Source organism: Anas acuta, chromosome 1 (assembly GCF_963932015.1).
Source record: "Anas acuta chromosome 1, bAnaAcu1.1, whole genome shotgun sequence".
NCBI lineage: Eukaryota > Metazoa > Chordata > Aves > Anseriformes > Anatidae > Anas > Anas acuta.
Window position 1 is genome coordinate 67602931 of NC_088979.1, and position 4321 is coordinate 67607251.

Below are 4321 nucleotides of genomic sequence, written 5' to 3' on the forward strand. Positions count from 1 at the left end.
TTCCTGTCCTTTCAGGTAGCCTGTTATAATTCAAAGTGGCATTATGGGTATACACTTTGGGTGTGCACTTCTTCTTTTTTGGTCTTCTGCTGTCTCTTTCATTTCTCTTTCTGGGTTGGATTGTATAAATGATGGTTCTTCACTGTTGGCTGACTTCCCCTTTGCTGCTGTGGGTAAAAATCTCTTTCAGTTCTGCAAGTTAAAATAGAAAAAAAAAAAAAAAGAAGAGAGAGAGAGAGAGAAAGAACAAAATCTGGGGTAGGCTCTCATGATGCAGCTTTGTAGCTTTGAACAGACTTTCCCTGGTATTTTATTGCTATGGACTGATGGACATCACTGTAACACGTCTCCAAGCTCATCCTCTCCCATGCTGGGGAATAAAGGCTCCCAAGGAGCAGCATGGCAATATTTATGGACAAGAGTTAGCCCCAAGGTCTGTAGACTGCAGTAGTGACATCATTTGAGGCTAGCTTTGCCTTATTTGTCACCTCCCCATATTATTTTAAAATATGCTGTGCTGTCCTTTTTGTGCTGTAGGCTCTGGGGGAAAGAGAGGGGTCTGCAGAGCTGAGGGAGGGAGCTCACGAGTGTCATCTCCTCCCCTTCACCCTTCAGAGGAGATACCAGGTCTGCCAGTGCAGACAAAAGAGCAGTGGCACCAGCTGGGCTGGACAGGAGTAACGCAGCTCCTGCAAGAGGCTGCATTTACAGCGTGAGCTGTCTATGAGCAGGTTGTAGCAGGTGCTTTGGGAACTGGCTCATCCTAACTGGGTTAATGTGTGCTTCTGTCCTGCAAAATTGTATCTCTTAAATCCCAGACGTGCATAAGCTGAGAGGTGGTTGAGTGTGAAACATCCCAGTCTTTTGCTGCACACGGGAGTACAGAAAGATTCAAAAGCGCTCACTTGGATGAGGAGCTGCAGTGGATTACAGGGACAGGGAAGCTTGTCCTGAAGCTCCTGAATAAGTAGTTGATTTTCTTGAAGAATGAATTGTTTTGCATAAGAACCAGCTGCTCTTCATCCACATCCCACCAGCAGAAGAAGAGCTGTCAGCCTTGTCTGTCCAAACTATAGGTGCCTGGGCACGCATCAGCATGGAGGTGCAATTGCTTTTAACAGAAAGAATGGGGAGGGAGAAAGGAGAACCACAAAAAGGCAGTATTAAAAGATCCTATACGTACCTGTAGGGTCATGTCTAGCTGGATGAGTGTGGGTCATTGCTTGTCTACTCTTTTGCTTTGAGCTACCAGAATGCAGGCCAGCTCTGATAAGAAAACTGAAACCACAGCGGTGTGACACTGTGCTTGCATTTACCATAACCACTCTCCGAGCAGGGTTTACCAACACAGCTCTTAGCTTTCTGGTCAATGCAGCTACCTAATATCCAGACCAATCTGGCTTGCATCCAGCTAGCTCAGACCACAGGCAGCTGCACGTAATGCCCTGCACAGGCACTTTATCCTCACTTACATTTTTCTTTGGCTCATTACAGTTGTCAGCTATCACAGTGGCTTCTGCAGCAGTCGTGCATGGGCAAGAGCAAATTGTCAGTCCTCTGAACTGCTCTTGTGACAACAACATTCTTGGTATATAATTTCATCTCTTTTGGATTGTTCAAGTAAAATGTAAGAATGAGAATGTACTGAGGCCAAAGAGGGGAAAAATGAAAAACAGAACGGCTCTAAGCTATTACTTATTTAAAGTCACTTTGAAATGAAATTAAGCTTTTCAAAGATGAATGGGTTTCTTGTGACTCCAAAACAAACAATGAGCAACAAAATCCAGACTTGCTTGTGCAGAAATGATTTAGGTGGTGAACGGGGAAGAGATGCTCCTAGTGGGCTGAGTTGCACAAAGCACACTTGCAAGTTCTTGAAAAACCCACGTAGGAGGGAGTCCCACAGCAAGTTTGTAAACTGATATGACTCAACATCATCCAGATAAGGTTTTCACAGGGGAACAGAAGACAAAACCTCTGATCTAGGCTGCTGTCATAGAAGACAGGGTAGTAAATGGTCCTGTTAGTGTCTCAATCATAGCTTACGCAGGACGTTGTATTGCCAACATTCCTTTGCTTCGTATTGTACCAGTATTGTACTTTGACACAGCGCGGCTGCGTGAGTGTTTCAAGGGAAATCGATAGTTCTTCCAAGAGGAGGCCACCAGGGCCGGGCGTGTCAGAAGAAAGGCACAAGATGAAAAGCCACCGAGGGGACTTCCTGGCCAGGGATTATGCAGCAGGCCATCAGCCTGCTTTCGTAGGAACAGAAGTAAAAGAAACATCCTGAGAGAACTGAACCATCCAGGCAAACAGTGACAGATGGATCTGGGAAGTCCAGCTTCTCCCTCAAGCAACGTCTGCTGGTGCTGGAAATACTCAGAAAGCCACGCCGCGCTTAAAATGAAACAAACAAATAAATCTACAAGAAGGAAACAAACAAGCCAGGATAACGAATTAGCAGCCAAAGTACATGCTTGCTGTGATAAAATGGCATTTTGACAATAAAGCTGCATGAAATGCTCCCTTGCGTTTGCACAGTGCCAGCCATACAAGATAGAGAACAAAGATCGTTCAGGGCCGTAATCAGGAGTCTGAGCCCTACCGGTTCTGGTCTCATCCAGAACTTGCAGGTACTAACCTCCTGATCCCGCCCAAAAATGTTTATTTATCATCCCTTCTGGTTTACCTGCATGTTTCTCCTAAAATATGCAGAATGCAAAGCACTTCAAAATATCAGTAAGTGAAGCTTCAGTAGATTCTTGTGTGGTTTGTAACTTGTGATCCATTCAGAGCCAAGAAACAGAGATGCTAAATGGTTACACTCACAGAAAGCACAGAAAGGCAGGGAGAGGGAACACCATGGCCTTGAACCATGTTGTTTATATAGAAGACCTATACTTTTATAAATAGATGAGAAAGCATACTTTTTAAAAAATGATGTGCCTAATAAATAAAAAGTGGTGCTACAGTGAAATTACATGAAGTTCTCAAACTTGTTACTACACTGGATCATTGATAAATAAACGTGTTGGTACCCTAGTGGCTACCTCTATAGAAAGCTGTAGTAAGCTTCTGGAGCACGAGTGAAAACTGAATTATTCATAGTTTAGCTTGTCATTTCTTTTCATGCTTCATATCTTTGAAAACAGTGTCATTTTTAGCTCTTCAAAATACATAGGCACCAGTGTCGTTTTTGCAAAACTATGTATTTTAAGGAGGGTGTTTAAACAGTGCTGGCAACTTCATCTTCCTAAATGTTAGTGTTCTGGTTTTCATCTATATAAAGAAAGCGGGTTTGCAGTGGAAAACCAAGTTTTTAAGCTCAAAAACTATGGTTAGAAAAATATTTTGAAAATGAAAACATAAAGGAAAAAATATCTGTGTTAAAATTGGACCAAGATGCCTGCTGCAATATTACTGTCACTGGTGCAGTTGCTGTGGAGAGCAGAACACCAGTACAGGTATAAAGGCACAGGAATTGACTTGTAGCTATTCCAGCAGGGCAGAGCCCCGTGAATCACCCTATGAAGCACACATCAAATCCTTTTATGTAAACATCATACCGGGCTGGCTCTAATTCCCCATGCACCCTAGGAGGACTGCTGATGTGGCATTCCCCAAGCGCACATTTGCTTTGCGTAATTGTGGGCAGTCGTCCTCCGGCACCGTGTGCCTAAGTGTAAGCTTCTACATCGCCTGCTACGGGTGAGCAAAAATAGATGGGGAAAAGCAAACTCTGAGCGTGGCCACGTGCTCACCAGGACACCTCCTACGCCTCTCATGGCCATGGCTCCCCCAGGAGACAGGATCCATCCTGTGCACCACAGTCCCACGCCTGGATCCAAGCCCATGGAGACCCAGACCATGTCCTGCTGGGTCTGCATCATCGTGCAGGGGCTCCAGAGCCACGTCTCTGCCATCACCTGAGGCTTCCCAGCAGCCTTCTGCTCCAGTACAGCGTGCTGAGGGCCCGTCTGTGTTCACAGCAGTGTTTAATTTGCTGAATCAGGACTCCACGAACTGATTCAGACCTAGGTTTTGGTGACTAATGCCAGGCACTCCCTTCCTCCTAGGCAGCAGTAGCTACTCAGTGCTCCTGAGCCCTGTTCAGCCAGGCAGCTACAGGGCTGGAGACCAGCTGTGCTTTCCACCGTGTGAACAGGTGGTGACGGATAAGGCCTTACTTATCCCCCAGGTGGTTGGTTTTTATTCATGCAAGCATGTCAATTAATAGCCTGAGCTTTTTTTTTTTTTTTTTTTTTTTTTTTAAATCTGTGTAGTTGGATGATCGTAAAATATAATCCTTGCACACCCTATA

The 4321-nt window shown here is 44.9% G+C and overlaps 1 long non-coding RNA gene across 1 annotated transcript; it reads right to left on the minus strand.

The window, feature by feature from the left end:
* Positions 1 to 750: 750 nt before the first annotated feature.
* Positions 751 to 4107, minus strand: LOC137856129 (uncharacterized). Its single transcript, XR_011096214.1, has 2 exons — positions 3762 to 4107; positions 751 to 2422 (listed from the first exon to the last, which is right to left on the minus strand). It is a non-coding gene; the product is annotated as an uncharacterized lncRNA (long non-coding RNA).
* Positions 4108 to 4321: the final 214 nt, after the last annotated feature.